Consider the following 27422-nt stretch of genomic DNA (forward strand, 5'->3'; position numbering starts at 1 on the left):
CTCCTCTTTTCTCAACAAATATGAGTCTCCTGAAATGTGTCTTTCATGCTGTCCATTGTCCAATATTCTAGAGTTGAGATATTATACGATATAAGTGGCAAATCATTAGAAAATAATTTAGACTCTTAGTTTTTGGTCCTTTCTTGCCCAATCATTCAGAGATTTGTCCAACTTTTCAGGACAAGCTGCAAAAAGGGTAATTTTCTCCCCATCAGCTACCAGTTAAACAGATTCCTCATGCCCTTCTATTTTTCTGTGATTCAGTCATTGATTCCATCTTCTCCTGCTGCACCTTATTCCTGACCTGCTTATTCCTGAGCCGCCTCTGCATCTTATCCATCTGCATGGATTCAACTAGCATCTCTGTTAATGATCCACAAATCTGCTTCTCCAGATGTGACTAGTCTTCCAGTCCAGCACATCTGACTGTGTCCCTGACATTTTGCAGGGTAGCTGTCTGACAAACAAAACAAATCTCTTTTCCTCCTCCCTTTCACTATCTCACGTCTCTATTGTGATGGACAATACCATCACCCTGCATGCAGTCTTGTATTTCTGAGGTCCTCTTTAAATCCTCACTCTCCTCCTTTCCGCATATCCAGGCAGTCACTAAGTCCTTCCACATTTGTGATACTTGGTACAAGGGTAATCCTACCAATATCATATTATTTCCCCCCCCCCCCGCCAATTCCTTACATTCTGCCAGACTGTAATGCTAACCTGCAACCAATCTACTTTGAATCATTCTACAAAAACTCCTGCTTCGGTGCTTTCTTCCATGCTATCCTCCATCCACATAACATCCCATTCCCAGAGTCCCAGGCCCCCACCCTCTCCTCATTCAAACCCATGTTAAAGATTCACTTCTTCCAAAATCCCCAAACACTAACTCTTGCCAGTCAAATACCTTCTGCTCCCAAGATTAAAAACCAACCAGTAAACAAACCCTAAGTTAATACAGCTTCCTCTGGGTCTCCTTTCTTGAAGGCAGATTCAAATAAACCCTAACACCACACAAAAGCAGCACCCCCTCCCCATGTAGACACTCAGATTAGTTTACACATACTTATATGAATGTATCAAATAGATTCCTCACTCAATTGATTACACTGATGTAAACTGATTTAAGAGTCTACACAGGAGTCCACACTGGTTCAACTAAATTAATTTAAGAAATCAATTTAGTAAACTGGTAAAACTTTTGTATGTGGACTGGGCCTTCACCTGTAAGCTCCTTAGGATAGTGCATGTTTTTCTTGGTTGGGCCTTGTGCAGTAATCAATGCTTAACACATAGAGCCCTGCAAAGATACAAAACTTGTATCTGCATCAAATCCACAACAATGGTCCATGGATATCCCTGGATTTGCAGGGCTCTACTAATACACGTATACATGCCCAAGTATACTTGGACATAATTGTCCACTGAAGTCTCTCTTACACTATATTCAGCATTATAGTTTCAATTACAACTATTTTTCATCTTTATTGCAGGTTTCATCATAGTCTGTGGGCAGAATAATATTTTATCCAGTACCTTTAGGTCTATATTTTGAAGTGATGAGAGAAATTTTGTACTGATCTTTTGACCAAACCTGGGATAAAAGATCAACTCAGGGGAAGTTATTATCAGCACAGTATAGTATAGCACAGTACTGCCTGTTTTGTGGCCCATCCTTTGGAAGCTGCAAACATATGGTGCTTACCATTTCTGAGTAAAGAAATATTAATATTTCAGAGTGACTATATTTTGGGGCTTCCAAAGCACCAGCACTGAATGTTAGTCACGTCAGTGTATTTATTTATTTGTAAAGGAATCAATGTTTTTGTCATGGAACTGCTCCCAACCCTGTATTTGATAAGCTGGAGAGACAGGAATAAGAACAGTACCATGAAACCAGCATAGTGCAGAGGCACTTGATATAGACAGATGGGGAGTTTGATCCCATGTCAGAAACAACTTTTCTGTGCTAAGACTGTTAGCAGGGCTGTGGAATACAAAAGTGAAATTCCCACCTCTTTTCAGTAGGTTGTAGAAGTATTTGAAGTACGACTCCCCTCCTATTTGTCTGCAGCTCCTGCTTCCTTTATCTTACTGTCTCCACTTTCCAGGCTCCTCTCTGTAATCAGAAGAAATATGGCAGTGGGTGCTACTCATATGCCTGCGCCTGCCAAGGGACCATCAGGAGCACAGCTATATACACCCCATGGGAATAGATGCAGGCTGTTCTGTTTTCAGCTAATTGCTCTCGTGGCGAAGTGAAGATTATCAGCATAAGTGATACTTTACTTTGTATCCTATGAGCAGCTCACTCAAAATTTACCATCCTGATATACTTTTCCCTCAATTTCCTGGAATAAAATGTTTCCAGTTCATATTGATTGCAAATGTCTAGCTTTGAAATAAAACCCAGATTAGAGCAGACTGGGATAGACAATTGTTGTTGACTATGCCACATCTGCATTAGTTTTCCTAGATGCACTTAGGAGTGATAAATGGCAAGTGCCTGTGTGGGAAGGTGTGGATGGGGAGGGGAGGGGTGAAGAGCCATTACTAATATAGTAAACGAGGGTTGAATTAGTTTTCTCTTTATCTAGTGCAGACTATAACTCCCCCTTCAGAGCTACAGGCTGAACCAACCATTAGGACTGGCAAGGAACTCTCTGATCTCAAACAACCCATTTGGAGTGTCTTCACTTTTAAATGGCCAAATCTCTTCAATGGAAAGCTACTCTGAGCTTATGAATATGGAATAGCAGAAAGAAAGGAGGACCAGCCCCACCAATTAAAATAATCAGTGTTGCAGAAATAAGTCTTCCATTGTGCCATAGAGGCTTTAGCCTTAATCAAACTAGTGACAACCTAGGGAACTGGATATTAGGGGGCTCCATGTCCACCTCTGCCAACACCACTGAAGGTGATTTTGATAGTGTTTGTTCATACCCGTTCCTGTGGAAATAAACCCAAAAAACTACAGAAACAGGGAATTAGCCAAAAAGAGGGGAAGGAGGGATGTAGCTTTCTGAGTCACTGACATGGCACTTTTTGACTGACTCATAAGAAGTGTCGGCACCTTATCCCACTCTCAATTCAGTCTCCATCTTTATCCTACTACCAAGATGATGGCCTGATTTAAGTAGCAGGGAACACAGGGCCAGAGAAGAGTAACTGAACTGCCAGCACTGAAGAACCTGACAGGTTCGGTGTTGTGTGGTTTTTGTTTTTTAAAGGGGGGGTGGGAGAACGACAAATATTTAAGAGGAAAAATTAGGCCAAGGCCCATTTGGCCCATTTGCCCTGAAGATCCTTGCACTCCTTCCCTTTCTGGGAGTAGGGGGTACTACTTGTAGGAATGCAGACTGACTACAGGTGAGCTGCCAGCTCTGAAAATTTCTGAGCTCTGCAGGGCATGGGCCTATACTGGTTCCAAGGGCAGACTCATCTGAACCAGGTAACTTTGGGAAGTTGAGAGGATTGTGTGTGTTTTGTGTTAGATTCAGGTAAGATGTTATGTTAGGGATGGACAGGAAGATTCAGGATAGGAAAGTTTGTGTGTGTGTGCCTCAGACACATAGGGAAGGAGTTGCTTGTCTTCCTGGTTTTGGTCATGCAACAGCCCTGAAAGAGAGGCCTGACTTGCTTGCCAGAATAAAGAACTCCCATTCAGGATCAGACTACTGAGCATGAAACTTGATGAAAGTATGACCACTCGGGTAGTAATTGTCTGTGTTTTTCCAGTTAGGGAGCTCATGGGATAAAGGAAAGAAGTTGCCCTGATGTGGAACCCACAGTTCAATTGAGAGTTTGTAGCCATTCAGCATTCATCCTAGCGCTGCATGCTACTAACCCCCTGAAAGCGGTTGTCTAGAGTGTGAGAGAACAACATTTTTGAAATATCAAACCCAGGAAACACATGATGCAAGAAATAAATCCCTCCATGAGGAGAAAAAGCCTCTGGGAGATTCCTTTCAAGACAAAAACCTGCAAGGGAAAGTGCTTCAGGGAAATGTCTAAACAAAATCCCTTCTCTAGCTGTCTCTCTCAGCTTCCAACTTGAGGCTTTAGGAGACTCTTCTCAAAACACTGTTCACTGCTTTTACAAACTGCCTATTGGTACAGTATATCACTCACCCCCTCAGAAATCTCTGCAGTGATCCTGCACAGTTGGCCCTGTGGCATAAAACTCCATGCTGCCATATCAAACAGCCCGCAGGTGAACAAAGTCCTCCTTATTGCTATACTCCAATTAGGACTAACAAGAGCCCATGGAAAACTGGGCTCAGTTGTTCTCCTATGCCTCTATTCTGTACCCAGAAGAGTTGGCAAGTTAAAGAACCACTCAATAGCAAACAAGTTTTTTGGTTTTAAAAAAGAACTATGGGATTGTTTTTAATTACTTTAGAGAAGAGAGGGACAGTACTATACATTTTGCACACTGAAAAGATAGAAAATTGCCCAGAAGACTGAGTTCTGAGATATAGTGAGCTGTATGGTATTACTCTCCTGAGAACATTTCCTTCAATAAGTTGCAAATGGTAAGAGAGGAAACACCACCATCAAAACCAGGAAGGCTTACTTAAGTTGTAAAAAGAAAAGGAGTACTTGTGGCACCTTAGAGACTAACCATAACCCATCTTTAACTAAGTAGCTACCATCTAACCAAAGTCAAAGAATTCACTATGTGGCCTTTGGAAATTGGAACCTCTGTAGGTGAGCTTGAATTTATTGTTCCTGTTTGTTTTTATTGCAGTAAAGTATGTCTACACAGTGTTTTGGAGACCAGGGGAGTTAGCTTCCAGCCCTGGCTGACAGACTTGAACTAGCAGATTTCACACTAACATTCTAAAAATAGCTGGGTAGACAGTGCTTTGAAGCTGTGGCTTGGATTGGAACTTGAGCTCTGAAGCCGACCCCATTCCTAGGCCTCAGAACCTGAGCTCCAGCCTGAACTGGAATTTCAAAGTGCTGTCTATACATCTATTTTTAGAGCACTAGCAGGAGCCTTGCTAGCCTGAGTCTACTGACCTGGCCTAGAAGGCTCACTCTTGCGGGCTTCACAATGCTGGGTAGACATGCCATAGGAGCCCCAGTCATGGACCTGGAGTTAAATTTAGAATTATGCTGCCCTGGAGCTGCTGGGTAAAGCATCAGTAAACATTAGTTGGGACACACACAGGGTATGTTGAGAGCTAGATTATTAGTTAATGAATTAAACAATCTTTTTATTCTGTAGCTGGCAGACTGTGATAAAGCAAAGCTTTATTTCTCATGGTGTCTTGAATGTGGTGACTGCTACTATAGAATATTGTAATTTCTGGCCATTGATCGGAGGTAATGGGCAGGCAATGAAGCTACACCAAACTGGTGCACAGAGGTTATGTGATGTACCACCATACACACACAAACTCACTGGTAATTACCAGCAGGAGAGTGAGTTTGTGTGTGTATGGGGGTGGGGGGGGATGTGAGAAAACCTGGATTTGTGCTGGAAGTGGCCCACCTTAATTATGCACATTGTAGGGAGAATGGTCACTTTGGATGAGCTATTACCAGCAGGATAGTGAGTTTGTGTGTGTGGTTTTTGGGAGGGGGGTGAGCGGGTGAGAGAACCTGGATTTGTGCAGGAAATGGCCCAACTTTATTATCATGCACATTGTGTAAAGAGTTGTCACTTTGGATGGGCTATCCCCAGCAGGAGAGTGAATTTGTGGGGGGGGGGGTGGAGGGTGAGAAAACCTGGATTTGTGCTGGAAATGGCCCACCTGATGATCACTTTAGATAAGCTATTACCAGCTGGACAATGAGGTGGGAGGAGGTATTTTTTCATATTCTCTGTGTATATATAAAGTCTGCTGCAGTTTCCACGGCATGCATCTGATGAAGTGAGCTGTAGCTCACGAAAGCTCATGCTCAAATAAATTGGTTAGTCTCTAAGGTGCCACAAGTACTCCTTTTCTTTTTGCGAATACAGACTAACACGGCTGTTACTCTGAAACCTGTAGTGAAATAATTTCCTGGTTCTCTGTGGTGAGATTCCTTTGTATCACTGTGGACATCAGCACATTAGAGAATAGTCATGTGTGTATATAGTACCCACTAGACTAGAACAGAACGTATAATAGATTAGAAGGACAGAACTGCTCCAACATAAGCAGCAAAGTAGCTTCATGAATAGCATAAATATTATTCACCATACATTTGTAACCCATATGATTTTGAAACTTTTTGTCCTTTTTACACCTTTGGTTTTGGTCATGTACCCAGCAGCTTTGTGCTCTGTCAGATATTGTGGCATGTGATAGGGTTTAGCACTCATCTGATATTTTATTCTGAAGCTGAGTTTGCCACCAGGTTCTCCAGTTATGAAATTTTTGGACCCACATAAATGAAAACAGCATTTGGTATAATTTCTTTTACAGGGCAACAGGGCACCATGTGTCTCTGGGACATCCTATTTAAATTGCTGAATGTTTTCTTAGATGAACTACAGTAGTTCCTTTTCTCCCTAGAAAAAGATTGCCAGTATGTGCCTTTACAGCATGCTCATCAAGCCTTTACCCCTAACACAATGACTTCTCATGGTGAACATCCTCCAGCAACGAGAGGTATCATCCAGCAATGACAGGACTTACCTTTCCCTTTGTACCAAACAAAACCCACAATAGTAGCACTTACACATGATCTTTGGCCATGTGTAAGTGCTCAAATATAACTCAGCTCAATATAACTAATTAACAAACTGAGTGATAGGATAGCAAAGGAAGGAGCACAGAAATATTCTAATGGCATCTGTGCCCAGTGCCAGCATAAGTAACCTGTCTGTAAATCTGCTGAAGTTCTGCAGTTTTCTCTGGACTATTTATATAATTACAGTTAAAAAAAACCCCCTATGTTAGAGGAACATTAAGGTTGCAAAGTCCAACACTCAAAAGTTAGGAAACTTGAGAGAAGGTTGTTTGCGTAACCTTAATTCAACCCCATTGTTCAGAGACATTATGATACAACTTTTAATTACATGAACAAAAGCTTGTTCCTTCTCCCCCCGCCACCTCATGGGACAGTGCAAAGAATACATGGTACTTGGGGTATGAATCAAAGTTGTGAGGTGAGTGAAGCTACCTTAAAGACCCCTGCCACATTTGTTTCAGAAGTTGGAATGTGGGGAGTGACTGAGGTAAAGGAAAGGATGATCTTATGGTCGAATCCCAACCCTGGAGAACTGGATTCTAACCCTGCCTCTGACAAAGTTTCTATATCATGCTAGGCAAGTCACTGAAACCAAAAACTTATCACAGGTGGCCACTTCTGTCATTTATACAGCAGAACTGAACACCACAAGCAAATATGATTTAGTTTTTTAAGAAAAGCAGAAGTTTTGGAGCTTTAGCAAAAATCTGTCATCTTGGCCTCTCTCATCATTCCTCCAGAATTACATATGATGATGGATAGAACTGGTCAAGATGTTTTTTTTTTTTTCAGGGGGTGGGGAGGCAAGGACAGAAAATGCACTTTCCACAAAATAAAAAAAAAATACTGATTTTGCTGAAATATCTTGATTTTCCATTTGTAAATCTTAAACAAAATGGTTTTGGATCATTTTGACCCAAATTGAAATATTCCAGTTTGTTGAACTAAGCTGCATTATTTCATTTGGCACCACAGTTCACTATACCACACTGCCAAGATGTTGGCTAGGTTGTGGGTGGGCGGGGGGAGAGTTAGACATTTAATCTATGGCAGAATTAATGCATTTTGTACTACATCTGGTTACATACAGTTGCTGTCCTAAGTTTAAAAACATTTGGCTGCCAAAATGCATTATTATACTATGTTGTTCATCATACATATTCTTATAAACTGAAAAGGTTTTGTTTTTTTAAAAAGATTACTTTACATGCATTCTGCTCAACATTGTCTCTCCACCATAAGTTGTTGTTACCCCTGGAAATGTCTCTGGCCTGTCATTTTTCTTGCAGAAGGAGACAGATGCCTCCAGGAGTCCCCAATATGTTTCTGCAATTGTCCTTTGGTGCAGTAGATTTCCTTAAATACCATTTCTTTTTAATTTATCAGTGATTTTTTTTGTTTACAACTAAAGCATTAAACTCCTGAAAGTTTATGTACATTTTGATGTGTGCTTGAAAACCATGGTCATGTTACAAATAGTGAGAATTATCTTCAATTTGTTTAGCTTCTTTCATCCCAAAGTATCACACACTGACACATGAACTCAACATAGGATTCACATTCATTCACTGTTGAAATGCACAAACACTCTAAAAAACAGCACATCTCAAAGCAACATATCAATTTTGGACAGGAAGAGAAAGTGTCCTTATCCAATTAATTTGCAGGTGTAATTTTAGTAAACAGAATTTAAACAAACAAATTTGTCCAATGCATAACTCTTTTACACTTGCAAAGAGTCCTTTGGGCTCTATAATGGCCATAAGAGGTAAAGTTTTGGTTTTACATCTCATACAAAGTATGGCCCTTCCACCAGTACTTTGTCCATACTGCCAGGCTCCAGGAGAAGACTGACACCTACTGAGTCATCAGCACCTAATGTTCATTAGAGGTCTCCTATCAAACTACTGACATGGCCTGACCTTAGCTTGTGAAATCTACAGAGACTACTGATCCTCTTCCTACTGTTGCCCTTTGTTCCAGGCTACCATTCTCTTCCCCACCCCTTTACTACCTTTTCTGGGCACTTCCTCTACTTTCCTTCATCCACCCCCATGGATCACTTACTAGACCCTCCCGTACTCTCTTCCTTCCTTTCTGCTGCTGTCCTCTAACCCTTATGTAACTTACCACGTTCTCCATTGGCCCAGATCCCATCATTCAAGAATTTGAATCAAGCCTGCGTATGATTTCTGTAATCTTTACACTAAATGCAGTATTTTAAATATAGCAGTCCATGTGAAGGAGCTACATGCTGGGCTGATAACACTTGAATTTACATCTACCTTTGTCCACCCATACTTGGATTTGTTACCTTTTGGACACTACAAGGCTAATCTGTTTCCCAGGGCTTTTGTGATAAGGTCAATGGATATTGGGAGAAACCTGGTGTTTAAGCGGATAATTCAGGGTCTTAAGAATGACTGACTGATTTTCTTAACAGATTTTAGGCAGTCTATTTGACTATATCTATAAATTATATAATGTGCTAGTATGTATTTTAATTATAGCTGGTGGAAAGCATTCAGATGAAAATTTCTTCTCAGAAATTAGTTTCATTGAAATCCATATTTTCCATAGGGGAAAAGTCAATTTCAACAAGCTTTAAAAAACTGCAAAATTAACATTGCAAAATGAAACATTTCATCATTTTGAAATGTAGATTTGAAGTGAAATTTTGTTTGAACATGTTGATTCAATTTATGACTTGATATAATTTTAATGTGATTTTAAATCAAAGTCCATTTTAAAACAAAAATGATCATTTCAAATGAATATTTAGAATCTACACTTGCTTTTGAACTATTGAAGCATTTTATTCCAATTGAAATGTCATTTCCTAAACTGACTTTTTTTCTGAACTTTTTACTCCGAAATATCAATGTTTAAAATTTTGGCCTGACAAAGGACAAAAACAAATTTCCCATAGGACAAAAATTCCATTTTCTGACAAGCTCTAATTTTAGTATATTGTTGGGATGCCAAAAAACATGAGATGGGTGCCTATTTGCACTACTTTATAAAAGAAAATTAACTCCAAAAATAGTGAGAATACAACTTCAAAAGGAATTTCATGGAATCATAGACATTAAAAATAGAAATGTGATTACATTATTGAGTGTCTCCCTGCCTATCCTAGATAGGCCCCTCCCTCCCCCGCAACTAGTTTTAAAAGTTTAAAACAAAATCTGCTACCTTCCTTGGATCATCATTCCCCAAATACAGCGTACTATCAGGAAAGATCTTGCTGTTGGGATATATGCATGTGGTACACAAACTAACATGCTAAATTTTCAAGGGCATCACTAAATTTTTATGCCTTATTCATGATATTCGCATGTACAAATCAGGTACAAAACTTTTTACAGAGGCGTTAGAAAATTATGACCAGTACATTAAAAGAAACAGAAGTATGCCTTTAATGGGAAACATGCTACAAAGCTCAACTAAGGATTCAGGAATTTATCTCCTGTAATATTTGTTGCTTTGATATCTCACTACTTTCATTGCTGGGAAAGAACTACACTTCCCCAATAAACTAAACTACACGTGATAATACAATAAAATACAAAAAAAAAAAAAATCACAACCACTAACCACAACCACTTTGTACAACTCAAGATTTCTTCAGATTAAACATATGAAAAATCAGCACTTCCATCTCATGCTCAAGGACACCCTAACACTACAGCTTGGCTCCCCACCAAGAAATGAATCTAGACCTGGTGAATCTCAGAAATGCTGCCCTATGATGAGAGCTTCTAGGCCTATGAAAAACTTAAACTTAACTCAGTGGAAAAAAAATTCTCAAACACTTAAATTCAGGGTTTGGAACCAGAAAACACAACATTGCTGCAATACGATATATTCATCCATTCCTGTAGGTGGGATTTGGCTTTCAAAAATATTCCACCTCTCAGCCAAATCTACCCTGTTTCTTCACTCCCTAAAACTCCTTTCTGTCTTCAGGGGCTAATTTGACCAAATAGAAAGAGAGTATACATCTGAGGGAATGATGGAGTCCTAAGTGTCTCTCATTGACACACTTCAATTCAGCTTCAGGCTAACTGGCTAACCTCACACATGTCAAAATAGTCATTTGTTCAGCAGAATGATCTCTCATGATTTAGTGATATCATTCAGAACATTATTGTACTTTTCATTTTAGCAGCTCCATTAGTTCCTTTTCTTAGAGCACTTTGAATTTCCCTGTGCCTTACTGGAGCTATTCTCAGCATTATCTTTTTTAAGCTTGCTCTTCATCCTTAGCCTAATGGCCACATTGTGACTTGAGCAAGCCCACAGGGCAAATACCTGTAGACTAGGCAGGCTAACTTAGCTCCTATATAGCAGTATCGTGAATAGAACAGGTATGTATAGCATTATAGGCCTTTCTTGAAAATTCTGGAAATCTCAGATGATATTTCACAGTTCAGGCTTCTTTTCACTACCATTTTTTTGGTAACTGTCTGCTACTGTAACAGAACCTTAGGTGTCATTATGGCTCTGTATACAAGTATAAAATATTTGGTTTCACTAGAGGAAGATCAATTCTCTTTGTGGAAGAAAGAGACCTTATGTGATTTTTCTAGAAACTGGATACTTTCTCTCCTGTGGCACCTTAGAGACTAACCAATTTATTTGAGCATGAGCTTTCGTGAAGTGAGCTGTAGCTCACGAAAGCTCATGCTCAAATAAATTGGTTAGTCTCTAAGGTGCCACAAGTACTCCTTTTCTTTTTGCGAATACAGACTAACACGGCTGTTACTCTGAAACCTCTCTCTCCTGTGGCATTGGGGACTGAGGCTTTAAGGGCTGAGCTTCTCAGACAGGGTGTGGACTGAGCACTGTGAAACTCGTTACACACAGCCACCTGGAACAGGATACAGAGTAAAGCAGATCTCTTGCCAGTACCTTAAGCACTGAGTGATCACTGACCACCACATCCCCAGCTCTACCATGGCCAACTCCCTGCCATGGTGACTTAATTTCATTTCAGCCAGCAGGTAGTTACTGAAACTCCTTAATGTGGACAGAGATCCCCTTCCATACATAAAATGTGAAGGGATGAGATGGTAGCAAAAGCTAATTTCTGTACTAATGGCAGAGAAAGAGTTTGAGAGCCCAATAATTCCTGTAAATTTTGTCATACAAAAAACATTGTTCCACAGAAGGATGGGTTTCTCATCATTTTCTTTCTGCACCCAACTTTGTTTAAAATAATACAGTATTTCCCTAGCCACTTTAAAAGTCTAAATGGCAATGGGTTGCTGGTTAAGGAGGATGCCCTCTTCTACCAATCAAAAACAAAAGTTTTGTATAAGAAAAGGACTCTTAAAAATTCCTGCCTGCCCCCAAGCAGGAGATCCTTTCACTGATCACTTGCCCAAAGCATCTTTAAAGCCCCATGAGTGAGGCTGCTCTAGCACCATAGAGTGAGTCAGCATGTTACATCAGGTCAACACACCTTTTTTTATTTAATCTACATTAACACATGAAAGTTAAGTACAATAATTCTATTTTTTTCTTTTCTGTTACTGTTTTAAACACTTTATATTTAAAAAAAATCATGCAGAAGAAATTTCCAAACCCGCAAAAGGTTTTATTTAGGGTTGGTTTATAACATAGTAGCAGTGTTTCTTAATTGTAGCACCTAGAATCACCAGTTGGATCAGGTCCTTAAAATTAAGTTGCACTACATGTAATGGTCCTGGCCCCCAAATTGGTTACAAACTAACTTAGGTCAAGATGGATTAAGTAGGTGGACAAAATAAACTGATAGGGTCTGGTTTAAAATAATAGCTTCAGTGGTGGGCTTCTCCTTCAGGGCTCCTCCCTATTTATATCAATTGATATTAAATAACTATTCTTACTATTATTCGAATTCATCTCCTCTTCCAGATGACCCACAAAGTTTATCGCATGTAAAATCTCACATGTTTTAGTAGGTTACAGTTTAATAGAGGTTAAATTCTATCCAAGCACTGTTCCAATGACACCCCACTTGACACTTGCCCCTGGATTTTTGTTACTATTAATCTCTTGTTTATACTCCTGCAGCCAGTTTTCTGCCCATGTGACATGACAGTTCATGTTCAAGCCAATTTGAATTAAATTTTTCTAGCGAGATTCCTTGAGGCCATGTATCAAATGCTTTCATGAAGTCTACATTTGTTACTGCTATGGCATTCTCTTCTTCCCATAGCTTAATAATTCAACCAAAAAAGCAATCAAGCGTGGCATGATTTGTTCTTTATAAACTCATGATACTTATTATATTGTTATCCACAGAATGCTTAGGAATAAATATTTTCCTAATATTGGTTCTAATTTTAATAATTGTAATTATGGTGTATCTCTGATATAGAGCATATCATGTGTATGTTTATAAACTTGTTAAAAACAGCCACTTATTTAGCACAGGTTTCAGAGTAGCAGCCGTGTTAGTCTGTATCCGCAAAAAGAAAAAGTACTTGTGGCACCTTAGAGACTAACCAATTTATTTGAGCATAAGCTTTTGTGAGCTACAGTTCACTTCATTGGATGCATTCAGTGGAAAATTCAGTGGGGAGATTTATATACACAGAGAACATGAAACACCTTAAAGTGATCACTCTGGTTACAGTGTGTATGGTAACACCCATTGTTTCATGTTCTCTGTGTATATAAATCTCCCCACTGTATTTTCCACTAAATGCATCCGATGAAGTGAGCTGTAGCTCACGAAAGCTCATGCTCAAATAAATTGGTTAGTCTTTAAGGTGCCACAAGTACTCCTTTTTCTTTAGCACAGTAGCTGTACATGGTATTTTGTAAACTAAGGCCTCAATCTTGCAAACTCATATGTATGAGTAGACCCACTGAAATGACTGTCTCTACTCTCTGCAACCCCTTTTACTGCAACCCCTTTTATGTGCAAATCAGGATGTTAACCTACTTATATATTTCTCCTTTAAAATTAGTCTTCTCTTCTTCTCCCCCCACAAAAAAAAAAAAAAGGCTGCAGTGTGTTGAATAAAACCATTTCCCTGCCCTGCAATGGGGGGCAGAATTTTAAATGATCGTAATAGTGAATTGCAGAGTGATTAATCTGTGGTCTCTGAACATGCTGGATTCTCCCAAAGGATAGAAAGGTAGCCCAAAGTATAGCTGAGAGTCTGATTCATCGCCAATCTGTACACATGCAGGCCATTACAAATAGCTGTAAAGATGGCAAAATATGAGTGGTTACATGACATCTGGAGAATGAGAGCCATGAATTTTCAATCCACTATGTTTCTTTATTCCTTCTTATACCATTCATCCTGCCCTATGTGTCAGCACTATTTAAAATGTATTAATTTTTTTTGTTCTAAAAATTTATATTTTCTTTGAAGCCAGGCAAACTTTTGACATAAACTAAAGTGTTGCGATGCTTGATTTGAAGTGATTTGAGACAGCTATTAATGTGTAAACCCTAATGTCAGAATAGTTTTAATTTATTGTATCATTTTAGGTCCATTTGTACGGAATATGACAATCTCTCCCCAGTTTGTGGTTGCTCCTGCAAAACTCTTGCTCTATACTTCAAAAATGTCATATTTTCCTTGTGTGAGTGATATAGCCCTACAAGTAAAAAGAAAAGGAGTACTTGTGGCACCTTAGAGACTAACCAATTTATTTGAGCATGAGCTTTCGTGAGCTACAGCTCACTTCATTGGATGCATACCGTGGAAACTGCAGCAGACTTTATATACACACAGAGATCATGAAACAATACCTCCTCCCACCCCATTGTCCTGCTGGTAATAGCTTATCTAAAGTGATCATCAAGTTGGGCCATTTCCAGCACAAATCCAGGTTTTCTCACCCTCCACCCCCCCCCCCACACACACACAAACTCACTCTCCTGCTGGTAATAGCCCATCCAAAGTGACAACTCTCTACACAATGTGCATGATAATCAAGGTGGGCCATTTCCTGCACAAATCCAGGTTCTCTCACCCCCTCACCCCCCTCCAAAAACACACACACACAAACTCACTATCCTGCTGGTAATAGCTCATCCAAAGTGACCACTCTCCCTACAATGTGCATGATAATCAAGGTGGGCCATTTCCAGCACAAATCCAGGTTCTCTCACCCCCCCGCCCCACACACAAAAACTCACTCTCCTGCTGGTAATAGCTCATCCAAAGTGACCACTCTCCCTGGTCAATTTGGATGAGCTATTACCAGCAGGAGAGTGAGTTTGTGTGTGTATTGGGGGGGGGGTGAGAAAACCTGGATTTGTGCTGGAAATGGCCCATCTTGATTATCATGCACATTGTGTAGAGAGTTGTCACTTTGGATGGGCTATTACCAGCAGGAGAGCGAGTTTGTGTATGTGTGTTTTTGGAGGGGGGTGAGGGGGTGTACCTTAATAAATTGTACCTTAATGTATTTATCTATTTTAATTTAGGAAACTTATAGTAATTGTCTAACATACTTGCTTTGTTTTATATTTACTTATTTTAATAAAATATATAAAAAGTACACCAAACTGGTTTTCCCCTCTCAAAACTGTAACAGAGGTCAAACCCAAGGGCAAGTCTACCTTTGCTAAACTGTTAAGTTGGTTGGCTCTGCCCTAAATTAAGATCTACATCTGACATTTTCCACTAGTGTATTTTACTAAATCAGGTGTGAACTGCATTGGAAACATGGTATTTGTGGCCATACAAATAAACTAGTATTCCCTGAGTGATATTTGCATGTTCAGTAGATACATTAACAAGGATAAACCTATTAAATAATAGGGCTATCCTAAAGCAAAAATTATATTTGTTTTTTGCTATTGCTGCATTATTCAGACTTATGCCTCTAAGTATTGCTTTCTTTTTTTAAAAAAAGCAAAACACTATTTCGTTCCCAGGCTGTAGGTGGGTGATTAGTGCAGTTGGTACTGCATGCATTTCTTCTATAAATTATTGGGCTAGAACCTCAGCTGTACATAATATCCACTTGGTATAATAGTGTGTGATGGGGGAGGCAAAGGGGCAATTATAGTTTATTTCTATATTAGTAGCAGCATAATTTAGTGAAGTCTCTTCCAAAACACCACTTTCTCTCCTTTTCCTAGGGGCTGGAGAAGGGCATGGTCTAGGGACAATCTTGGAATGCCTCCATGCCCAATGAATCCTCAGCTAGGAAGATTTGTCAGCTTTATGCCCAAATCTGGCCAATTCTGTTTGTACAGTCACTCAATTCTTAATTTTAGTAGATAATTGAGTGCTCAGGGACAGTGTCCAATTTTATCTTCCTTTTCAGCATTCTCCTTCCAGTTGATTTTAGTGACAAAATAATATATACGTGTTGGATAAGTGCCAACCAGTAAGAAACCTCCTAAAGGTTCTCACTAGTGAAAAACATATTTGAGACCTGTCCAAGTTCTTTCTGGTGGTCACTATATTATTTCTTTCGGTGATCATATTTTTTCCTGAGCCTCACAGCCTTCCACCTTGCCCTTCCATGATTTCCCATCCATTGATTTCTCTACTTTCCATGAATGTCTTTATTCCTTCCTTATCTCTCTCTCTCTCATTAACTTCTTGGTCAACTCTACTACTACCTCCACTCCTCTTCAAACTTGTTTTCACTTGCCCATCTCCTCCTCACCTGCTTCCCACATTGTTCATAGCTCTCCTCTTTTCCCCAAGTCCCTACTGGTATTGCCTTGCCCCTGAATCTGCCCACGTACGTGGATATCAGACAAAAGAGAATGAGTTGGAAGGCAGTAGGCAGACAGACATGCAGGCAAGCAGCTCCAAAGGATGCCAGACACTTTCCCATACCTTAGTACCAGCTAGAGCTTCTGGCTGCTGTGAAGGTAGAATAGGAGAACTGACAAAATGTAACTTTGGTAGAATAATGTCATTTTATGTTTTTCCAGATAAATAAACGCTGGACTAGTATGAGCTTGCTCATTTTTTTCCCACCCCCCCACAACTTCAAAACTAAGCCCCTCTGTCTGCCAGAGTATAATGGTGTTTTGAAATATTTTCAAGAAACAGTGAACAAGCATTGATCTTGGTGACAATAAGGAAACTGGCAGTCAAAATACCAGGTTGAATGTGTACACGTCTCCCACCTAGTAGTCACTGATAACCTATGATTGATCATGGCTCTGGTTAATATATGGCTGCTGACTACAACATTTTTTGCAATTTACTTTGCTTTTGTGATTTACAGAACAGTCCCATAGGTAAACTTTACCTTCAGCATTATGGTCTGATGCTTACTTGCAGCATATTTAATTCAGTTTTTAAAACATCCAAAAACAAAGAAGCATCAGATTCATCATTCAAAAATTTGACCTTTAAAATAATTAGTAGGCATTCCAAATTTTCAGGTTTGAAATTTCAGACTTAAAAGGTCATCTGTGTTTATTAGGAATACTGACTTTTGCACCAAAACATTTAAGTACAATTAAGGTACTTGACTGCCAAACTCATTTGAACGAACTGTTAAAAATGGCTTTGGTGGAGTCATGATGTATCCTGGTAAAACTTGCAGTATTAAAACAAAATAAAATTTGATTTGTGGCTGGTATGAAACTGGTTTTAGCTTGTGGCAAAGTCAATTGGAAGCTACTTGGCTGTTGCTATGCAGATTTAACTGAAGATTCAAAGTTCTTCATCTCTCTCACTTACTTCAGTCACTATTCCACTTTAAGGTATCATTTAAAATATCATGGCATTTCTACTTTACCCATGAGACTTCATCAAGGCTTCCTCTTCAATGAGATGTGGAAGCCTTGATGGAGAATTTTCCTTGGTAGCAGGATGTTAAGTAGCAGGTGTACACAAAACCAGCAACAGCTTCAGTTACATTTTCAGAAACTTATTGTAAACCTGAATTCCTTGGCTACTCCTTAAAAATTAACCTTTGGTTAACCCTATCTGTCTCTCTTTTTAGCCTTTTTGACCTGAGTGCTGCATCTTCTTATTTCAATGCACAGCATATTTCTTAACAGTTTGCTTTTATACAGTTTATTGAAACATTGAGGACCTCATTTCACCTAGCTTCTTTCATGGGACTAAAAAGTGTCTACTCTGTGCTCTTTTAGGTTGTCTTCCCCCACCCCTTCCTTACTCATTCCTTTTCCCTACTTCTTTTGTGAATAAAAACATTCTTCTCTACTCTGGCATTTCCACTACTTTGGCTGTTTCCACACTTTCAGCCTGCTTTGGTGACTATTCTGGGCATGTATTCAGAGTAGTAGGCAAGAAGAACAAGGAGAGTCAAGAGTTGAGGAAGTGGCAGAGTTGCTCAAAAGAGGCAGTGGGAGTGAGGGTGGATGGGATGAGACTGAAGAAGTTCGAGGTGGAAGAGAACTCAGGGAAGTCAATAGACTGGAAATCATGAAGGAAGCAAGTGGGAGGGTGAACATAATTGTAAGAAATAATACAGTGATCAACCACCAAGAATCTGGGAGGAAACAAGAAGCTGCTTCCATGATAGGGCACTACTACACAGGAGGCGGCACAGAGAAGCTACTCTCCAGGACTGAACCAAGAACTGGAGTGGCCAGCATGAGAGGAGGGAGGAGGGGAAAACCCAACCAATGGGATTGGCACCAACATCCATACAGGTACATCCAGGGGAGAAGGGAGCTGGGTAGAATGTGCAAGGGAATAGTGAGGGGAAGATGACTTGGACCCAGATCTGTAAAGGTATTTAGGCATTTGTGTGCTCAGTTTTGCAATGGCTAACTGATTTATGATCCTAAATCTCATTTTCAAAAGTTTTCTGGGCACTTAGAACCTTAAATCCCAATGACTGACTGAGATTTAGGATCCTAAGTACCTAAATCACTTTCAAATAGGAGACTGGCATCACAATGCAAAGCCTAAAACACCTTTAAAAATCTGGGGCCTGGTGCCTAGGCAACATGTCCAAGGGAATAGGGAGTCAGGCAAGTAATCCGTATGCCCAGGGAGTGGGGAAATCAGGCATTATGTAGAGACATGGGGAAATAGGGAAACTTGCTCAGGGAATTGTGGAGAAGAGAGAAAGGAGCAGATGAATACAGGAGATAAAAAATGAAGAGCAAAAGAAATGGCATGATATTTTTCAAAAAGGAAAACTTCCCTTACAAACTGTAAAAATACATTAGATACTTCCCTAATCATTTTTTCCCACATACACAATTGTTGCAGCTGCCATAAGGATGTTGTGCTCTCACAAATAGAGTTATGAGTGGGGAAGGGATCTGGTCTATAAGGGAATCTCTATTAAAATGTGTTCTGCACTGTGGAAAGATTTGAGAACCCCTGGCCATCCAGGAACCAAATTGTGAAATATCAATAAGATGAAACTAAAACAAAAACAAAAAAGCATTTATTATGTTTGATTTCAGTTTGCCCTTAGTTGATGGATTCTTGTTCTGTGCTCCAACCCCTATAGTGTGTTTGACAAGTAGAATACTGAAATCTCAGGCTTTTCAAGTGATTTAACACAGGAGGACAACCCAGTGAGACACAAGGGCCAAGACCTCTATTTGGCATGGTTTCAAAGGCCATTTGTACATTTTTCCTTAGGCTAAAAATCTCACGGATGCTACTGTGACAGAAACTTTTCTTAGAAGCCTGCCTGGCACTACAGTGAGCCTCAGGATGAATATATGAAATAAACAAACTGCCTACAGAGTGAAGGGACACAACATTAAATTAAAAAAAAATTAGTTTTTCCATTATTGGCAAGATTTTGTCTAATCCCTAAATGCTACTAAAATTTAAAGAGGGGGAAACAGTAAAAATACAGTCAAATTTTCAGAAGCGTTGTAGCATTTGTAATAAACATTACATATTAGTCTCAATGGCATGAATTCTGAATTTGGACAAGTTAAAATTGGTTTATACAAACAAGGTAAGTGTTACACTGCATAAGGAACTGGGTGTAATTGCTTTACTGCTGCCAAAGAAAACAGGATATTCAGAAGATTGGAAATCAAATCTACTGTCTGGTGAATTCCCTCAGCCATTCTGTCACATGAGGAGAAAGTATTGTAAAGTGGTTGTCACTGTGCCGCAGTGGGTCACAGCTGAGAATATCAGATTCAGGACAAGCCACTGAGAAATAGGGCAGACTCACCCCAAATCGATGGTTATTCTAAATAAAAGATATCAAGCCAGTTTAAAAAAAAATACACACTTCTGTGCCACCACACTGGCTAATGAGAAGTCAAAAACTGTCTCCTTAAACACTCATTTCACCACTCAGACACTAGACTTTACGATGAATGTTTTTTTTTTAAACTCCATTTAATCCAAGAAAAGGGTCCTTCTAATCCCAAGAGATCAGCCACACAGCCAGGTCAATATATAACTCAGATCTTGCCCAATAATCATGCTGTTGCCAATCCTTTAGTATCTAATATCTAAAGGTTTATTTATAAGAGAAAAGGAGGTGGCAAGAGATAAAATGGTGAAACCATATACCTGCAATCATTGCAAAGTTCTTGGATCAGCTTTGTAGCAGCAATTTTACAGACTGCTGGTTTATAAAAGTCTCCAGTAACTTCCAAAAGATTGGAAGGTTCTCAGTCCATTCGTTGGAATGCTCCTTTTAGTGAAAGTCCATAGTCCAGAGATCAGAATAGGAAAAAGGCAAAATTTAGATGCTTCCAGCGTCCTTTACACATTTTCCCATGTGGGGGGACTGCTTTCAGTTTTAGTTTGTGGAAAATTATGGGGACAAGATGAAGTCTAGAGTTACATGAGCTAATCACATTCCCTTACATAGTCTGATGACTCGTAGGAGCAGCTATTACCCATATTCTGGCTAAAATGTCCACAGGAAGGCTCACTGGGTGGAGATGAGCTTTTTCTATGACCCATTGTGAGAGCTAAGTATTCTTTGAGGGGTCATCAAGTTGAATAGTTCATTCACAAAGTGCTGGCCAGACTGGATGTAAAACATCTACCAGGTAATACCACAGGACAGACATTTGAAATACTAATACATAAAACTTTAGATATAAAAGTATAAATGCATATAAACAGGATACTTATACTCAGCAAATCACAGCTTTTCCATTGACACCTTACAGGACATACGTCATACAAGATTTGTTACAACTGTATAAACAGTGGTAGCAACAGTGATAGACATGGTCGTATTTCAATCACACAGCATCACAGTAGTTTGGGAAACACTCATATATAGTAAAGCCAATAGCTTCCACAAAATTTTGAGATCCCCAGAAGAAAGTAGGCTTATAAATGAAAAGTATTGTTGCTTTGAAAAGTAGTAATCATGGATTGTTCTAAAATTAACTTTCAGATATTCTGCATGTGTGACCATTTAAAATAAAACTACCATATTTATGTATGAACTAAAAAATTACTCATGGAAAACAAAGGAAATTAAGCTAACATTTTTAATGTTGTGCATGTGAGTGATCCTGTTGTCTTCAATGGAGCTCCTCATACTGGTAAAAAATTAATTACACAAGTAAGTGTACACAGGATTGAGGCCAACATTTGAATGATTCAAAGTCAGAAAATGCCAACGTGAGGATTACTTGTACCCCAGGATGGGTGGGAACTGGGAGGCATGAAGTTGGAAGAGCGAGCCACTCTTTGGGAACCTCAGAAATCAAAATTTGGGAGAGGCAAGAGACATGTTGGGAACACACATGAACAAGAACGTGTGTCTCAGTTGCGAAGGGTTTGTGAACCTGAGCAGTGAGCAAAGATTAACAAATGCAATAAACCTTGAACTCATGTGGCATTAAAGTTCATTGTGAATGTTTTTGAACAGCTCATTACAAGAGATCCATGGTTCCGCTGTCAACCTTTGAAGAAGGTGGTAATAATAAATAAAATACCAACTGCCTCTTAAAAAGGTAAAGGAATGATTATTTTTCCTCAGAAAAAGGAAAAGAGCATAATGGTGGTAATTTAATGGTCTCCTCACATAGATACCCTTGCCAAAATATTCTACACATTGACTCAAGAGAAGGTCTAATATATTAGCAGACAGCCTTTAGATCACATGCCTACTAAATATTACACCTGAAATCTACTTTGGAAAGTTGGATTTCTCAGTTGATTTAAAGAAGTCAAGTTTTGTAGACACTTTTCTGAGTAAAATGTACCACAAAAAGACCGAGGAATAACATTTATTTATTTCTCTATTTACCATTTTTCCCCTACACGAATAATACAGTCACTAGCATAAAGAGCTAATAAATGCAATCTAAATTCAAAACAAACAATGTGCTAATTATAAAAATAAAAAGAAAGGCAAAATGAAGAGAGACGACAATCCTACTAAAAGTACTTTGAATTACATTACACTAATTAACTTAAAATCTCAGCCACAGATAATCCTAGGATGAAGATGTAAGCCTAGGGATGTTCTACACATACTCAGTACAGGCAATAATTTAGCCAAACATGTGAGCACAGGCATAATCTTATTGATTTTAATGGGACTATTCACTAAAGTTAGGCACATTTGCTTTGTTGGATCAGGACCCAATATCTCTAAAGGTATTTCACAAAACCAGTACTATGAAGAAAGATTAGCAACCCAATTAGAGCCTATAAGGAATGGTGGTCAGTGTTGCACAGTGGTGACTTTCAACCCAGTTCTAGTGGGGAAAAAGTGAATTGTAAAAAAGTGCTATATTTTGAAGAGTGATCATGCACTTTTGTTTTGCTTGATTTTTGTGCTCTCAGTGCCCCAATAAGCACGCACAACTCTAGTTCTCATTTCCATTGCCATAAAGTAAAGATTTCCCTAGATTCTGGTCTTAGATTTGAAGAAAAGACTAGTTAGTGATTGCATGTGTCTGTTTGGTGGTAGGGTGTCTAATTCAGTGCATCTAAAAAGGGTCCGATTTTCAGAAAGCATTTAGTATTTCTCTTGTGGAAATCAATCCCCTTTAAACTGTTCAAGTGGGTCACTATAAATTAGACGGTCCACAATTGCTAGTCATTACTGAAGATTTAGCCCAAGATTTTCAGCATTGTAAGCTTAGATTGATTCCCAAATCTAGGCATTATGGTCTTACCAAACCATCTACAGGAATTTCTCAAATATTCAAAATGAACCCACATAACCCTAAATGTTTCACAGGAAGTGTCCCCCAAATGTTGTTTACACATCAGAAGAGTCTTCATATATGCAAACTCCCACTGAGTTGTAATAAGAGGCTTGTGCGTCTGCAACTCCTTGCAGTAATAAAAACATTGAGGACATTGCTTTGGGGAGGGGGGGAAGATTACACTTATCCAAAGAACTGAATTCTATCCTGCTCTTTTTTTCAGCCATGAGTTGAGAATCTATGCCTTCTTTGGAAGGAAAATGCAAAGCAAAGCTACTTTGTATTTCAATTAAAACAGCAACAAATGCTAATATGCTGAAGAGAAATGGAAAGGAAAGGAAAGGAAATGTAATATAGGAAAGATCAGTTATATCTATGGTCTAATTACTGCTATTTTGCAGTGCTCTCTCAACTACCTATATATCTCTCCGCTCTGCTCCCTAGCTCAAGCAGCACCAGGTGTATATAGAAGCTCCTCCACTTTTACTTTGCATTTTGAGTGATGATCAGATATTTGGATTTTAGAAACATTAAGCTAGATTTTGACCTGCAGCTAAGCTGCACTTGGTGCAGGCAGGATGACCAGACAGCAAATGTGAAAAAAATCAGGACAGGGAGTGGGAGGTAATAGGAGTCTGTATAAGAAAAAAGACCCAAAAATCGAGACTGTCCATATAAAATCGGGACATCTGGTCACCCTAGGTGCAGGGGATGTTAGGGAGCCAGTTCCACCTCCCTTATGTTATGCCACCTTGCCCTGCCATACATTAGAGCACCCGTGGAGCTGCTGTGACTCATGCCACTAGTGTAAGTTCCCCCAAGTGACCTTATGCTAGTAGTGGAAAGGCATAGCAAGTTCTGCTTCACTACATCCTCTTCAACCCTTGACACACCCCTGATGTGGAGCTGGGAGCCAACTACGCAACGTCTGCCAGTGTCACACCAGTGCAGAGTTCCCTTATACAAGGAGAATTCTCTACAGGCTCTCTCCTGCCAGAATATGTTTTGTGCCACTGCAGCAAAGTGAAGTGGACCAGAAATTCCATGCTCTGGTTTTCAGTTGTTACTGAGCGAGTTTTCAGTACGAAAAATGTTACTAAACTCAATGCAATACCTCGGTTACCAAAAAACAACCCTCAGTTTTAAAGTATCTTCTACTGGAAATTCCATGCATTAAAACAATTGTGTGGAACAGGCCTCTGCTTTTCTTGTTATGTTTCCTGGGAGATTTAGGGCCAAATTTTAACACTGGATGAATATGAGGCCACAGCTGACTCTAATGGGAGCCAGATAAGTGCATCACAGAGTAGAATCTTGCTAACACACATTTTATCACAAGCATTTGCTCATGGTGATCACAGGAAAGGGGAGGAAAAATCACTTAATTTGTCATGGGAAAACAAAGAATTAGGATGTAAACCTTATCTGAAAGGGATTCCCTTCCAGTTAGCAATTTCCAAGGGACGTACAGTACGAGGTCACCATTCAGAAATTCTACAGAGGATCACCATTGGGGTCAAGGTCAAAAGAGATTGGGTTTTAAGATTTAGAAAGTGTGATTGGAGATTTAATGCATCTGAACCAAAGTGAGAGTAGTAAGAGATCCTGAGAGATAAATATATTTCAGTTTTATCTCCTCAGCATGGGGAGGGGAGGTGACGAGAGAGGGCTAATGCAAGAGCTCTCAAACTTATGACCTTGCAGAGACTCCCCAGGGTCAAATTTATTGCAAATTCAGATGTTTCACAGTTCACTCTGCCACTTTGAGTTCTTGCAGTTAACAAGATTTACATCTATGAACTAGAATCTGTACATTTCCATAAATGCCACTCAATAGGATATCATTCTGGTTTGCTGATAGTTCATAAAGAAGTCAATAAGTATCTGTTATTTATTGAGATGTCAACTGCACAAACCTTTGTGTAAATGGTAAGACTAGCAAGTCTTGTTCTTTTTAAAAGACCCATTGGTCTCCTGCAGGGAACACTTCAAGGAGTTTCATTCATATAATCAATATATTTCTATATTTATGCACCTAATCAGGGCACATCTGCTTTCCTGCTAAAGTACTATTCAATAAGAGTCACAATCAAAATTATTAGCTTTATTACATTGATTTTATGTTCTGCTGGTTACTCAAACCACAAAAATAATTAAATAAATATTTTTCTTTCAATTACTACAACTGGACACAAAATCATTTCTGTAGAAAATATTTCCCTGGTGTCAAGTTCAAGGCATCTTAAACTACAAATGCTGCCATTCCTCATTTTAGTTATTAGAACTTAACAGTTCCATGGGTTATTTATTTTTAAACATATTTTTCTATTCTAAAGAGAATATCTGTTTCCCAGTATGTGTAGAGAAAAGCCTGTCACTGCTGCCTCCACCAGAACCTGATAGAACCACCAGGAACAACTGAGGGACTAGAACTGGCCCTTTCCTCTCACTCTACAATGTAGCTTCACATAACAGCCAGCTCTTGCAGGGTCAGTTACACAGATTGCTTCCTTTGTTAGTAGCACCTTGTAAGTGTCATTAATACAGAGCACTGATAAAAAGTGCAAAAATTGTATTAAGTTGTCCAGAACCTGTTCTCAGGTACACTGGGTAAATCCAGAGCAACACCTGGAGTAAGACCATTAACTTCAAAGATTTGCCCCAGTGTACAAGTGGCAACGTGCACTTTGCTGCAGGGGTTGAATGTGTTTTTATACACTGCACATAGCTCTGACAATGTGTGCTCAGCTATTTTAACAGCTCATACTAGACCTACACGTGGAGAGTACCCTGCGGCCATCTAACTTGTACACTGAAAGTTTGCTTAGTCACATCTCTGGTACCATCCTACCCCTCTGGAAACTGGGGAGGTCCTAGCCAAAGCTAGTACAGAGGCACGAGGCCTCCACACAGGTGCCCTGGCCTCTTGTGGACCCCTGGGATCATCACCGTTTTTCCACAATCTAGAAAGTTTGATAGGGCCTGTTTTATAGTAGCCAAGCCACTCGGAGGAGGAAAGATGAAAAGTTTGTATTTCAAGATCAGTTCAGTATCTTAAAATGATAAACATTGGAATATTTTCGAGTGCATTAGAAGACATAATAATTCAGAGCACATTTAAGCTCCATGGCTATAGAACAATGGGTATGTACTAGACAGTGTAGAGAGTGTTGGAATCTGTTCAGCAGAATGTCTCCTCCATCCCCCCAAAGATGCCATTTCATGGACACCAAAACACTTCAAAACTTCTGCTGAAATCAGTATATTTTGTGATGGATGTTTTGCTGGTTCAGAAAGTCCATCCTGAGAGAGGGGAGATGGGGCAGGGATGGGTATTGAAAATCTTACCTGTTCAATCTGAAAACAAAAATACTGTATCATTTCGCAAAACTTCAAAAAGATTTTGTTTTCATCCCAATGCAGAATAAAGACATTCTGAAATCTTGAAAGTTGCAAGGGATTGCCTCATGCAACAGAATTGTCATTCTCCAATCAACTCTAATGTGTACATTTAAAGGTACTTAAGTTAAGGCTGCTTTAATTTAGGTCATTGATAAAAATGGCACATTGTTAGCTGCAATTAGCAACAATGCAGTAGCTTTTAAATATATTTTCCACTGCTGAGGTGCTTCTAAAAATCTCTGTAGGGTTTTACTTTATGGAATAGGTTTTGAAATTATTCATACTTCAAAAAATTACATTAAGAATCAAATCGGCAATTTCAGCAAACATGCTATGGGGTCAATCATCAGTTCCATTGCATGCCCATTCAGAGGATTAAAGAGGCCCCCCAAAATCCCCTTAGTTTCCTCTGTGGTCTACTCAGCACTGATGGACACAGTGCTGTAGGGAAAGCAGCAGCCACCATGATGCTCATCTTCCTTGGACTGTATTGTCAAGTTACTATCCAGTCCTGGATGATCAGTTTCAGAAGCTATCACACTGGATTGGGAGTCCGAATACTTCCCTGTTATTCCCAGATCCATCATTAGCTTGCTCGGTGAATTTAGGCAAGTGTTTTCACCTCTGTGCCACAGCTTCCATATCTAATGTGATGATAATACTTTGAGATCTATAAATGAAACATGTTTTATAAGTGCTAATTCATCACTATTATGGGTCCAACTAGATTTGACAAGGTCAGATACTTTGCATGCACGTGGGGTGTGAACCTATGGGGCAAGAGCCTTTTGTTGTGAGGCCACACTTTCTGCTATGTAAAGCATTTCTGATGTATACCTTTCCCATCTCATTTTGTGACAATTTAAGAGACTTGTGGAAAAATGTAGACATAGCTTTCCAAAAAAAAAAAAAAAAGTTTTTTAAAGTACAGTAAAACCTGTACAATATTCCACCCTTAATAGGCAGTCTGTCTTAAGCCTGCCCAAAGCATGGATTAGGAGTTCTCCTCCTCCTAATAGGAAACCAGTTTGATTCAAATCCAATTTTTGCTGATCCTTTGAATAGTTGCTTAAGGCAGTTGGCACTGTATGTTCTAGGGGCCAAATCCTCAAGTCTTTGCTCAGTTTTTACTCCCCTTGCTCAGGCAAAAAACTGTTAAAAACTCAAGCCTACTCAGGTAAAACTCCTAGTGATATCATTAAAAGACATTAAGGAGACAGGGAGGAGGTAGTACAGCTGTGTCAAAGGAAATGACCTC

General features: G+C 39.3%; 1 long non-coding RNA gene across 1 annotated transcript in view; it reads right to left on the reverse strand.

Moving 5' to 3' along the window:
* LOC311521126 overlaps positions 1–27422 on the reverse strand; it is a 495541-nt gene that overhangs the window by 152059 nt on the left and 316060 nt on the right. Inside the window, exon 12 of the long non-coding RNA XR_014711803.1 lies at positions 2016–2119. This is a non-coding gene — a long non-coding RNA (uncharacterized lncRNA). The remainder of the gene's footprint in view (positions 1–2015; positions 2120–27422) is intronic.

The sequence above is a fragment of the Lepidochelys olivacea genome, assembly GCF_965140295.1.
Source record: "Lepidochelys olivacea isolate rLepOli2 genome assembly, chromosome: 5".
Classification (NCBI taxonomy): Eukaryota; Metazoa; Chordata; order Testudines; family Cheloniidae; genus Lepidochelys; species Lepidochelys olivacea.